Below are 672 nucleotides of genomic sequence, written 5' to 3'. Positions count from 1 at the left end.
GCTGCGGGCCGGGGCCGGGGCGCTTCCCGAGCTGTCACGCTTGGAGAAATAAACGTGATCGCCTGGCTCTGAAGGTTTTCCGAAATTAACGTCGTTTTGGATCAGAGTACGTGTTCTGCAGAGCCCTCATGGCGAGGGGAAGTAACTCGCAAAACTTGTTGGTTGGTTGTTTTGCGGGTTAATGGCCTTCACGGTTATGAAAAAGTCGTGTGGTTTTAGTCAGAATTTATTAATTGTGAGCGTCGAGACCCTGGATTTTTTTGTGCGTGTGCTTTTTCAGATAAGAATCGAAAAGAAACGTGGGTGGAGGGTGGGGGAAGCAGGTCTCTGACAGCCCGAGCTTATTCTAAATGCCATTCACAGGGGTAGAAGCAGCAGCCGGTACTGGCCGTTCTGAGAGCTTAGGAAGTTTGGGTGGCAAATATTTCTTAATGAAACAATTATGTGACCATATAATCTGCAAGTGCTGTTGCTAAGCATGTGGCATACTGTTGCTTTTTTAAAGCAATTCCTTCCCCTCCCACCCTTGCTGCGGTTCATATGGATGGGAATTGCCATTTTGCTAGTTTTCCTGGTACCATTTTACAGTATTGTGGCACAGAGTAGATGAAATCTGTCTGCTCGCACATGCTGATTTTAAACTTTGTGCCCTGTTTTCTTGAACAAATGGGG

The 672-nt window shown here is 46.7% G+C and overlaps 1 protein-coding gene across 11 annotated transcripts in view; it reads left to right on the top strand.

Annotated features, from left to right (window-relative positions):
* Positions 1-6: 6 nt before the first annotated feature.
* CSPP1 (centrosome and spindle pole associated protein 1) overlaps positions 7-672 on the top strand; it is a 63,587-nt gene continuing 62,921 nt past the window's right edge. For all 11 annotated transcript variants that reach the window (XM_035890068.1, XM_035890065.1, XM_035890069.1 and 8 more), the window contains exon 1: positions 7-106. The gene's annotated coding sequence lies outside the window, so the exon portion shown is untranslated. The remainder of the gene's footprint in view (positions 107-672) is intronic.

The sequence above is a fragment of the Egretta garzetta genome, unplaced genomic scaffold (genome assembly GCF_000687185.1).
Source record: "Egretta garzetta isolate BGI_Z169 unplaced genomic scaffold, ASM68718v1 scaffold251, whole genome shotgun sequence".
NCBI classification, from domain to species: domain Eukaryota; kingdom Metazoa; phylum Chordata; class Aves; order Pelecaniformes; family Ardeidae; genus Egretta; species Egretta garzetta.
The sequence above is the reverse complement of the archived record's forward strand: the minus strand, read 5'-3'. Positions and strand labels throughout refer to the sequence as shown.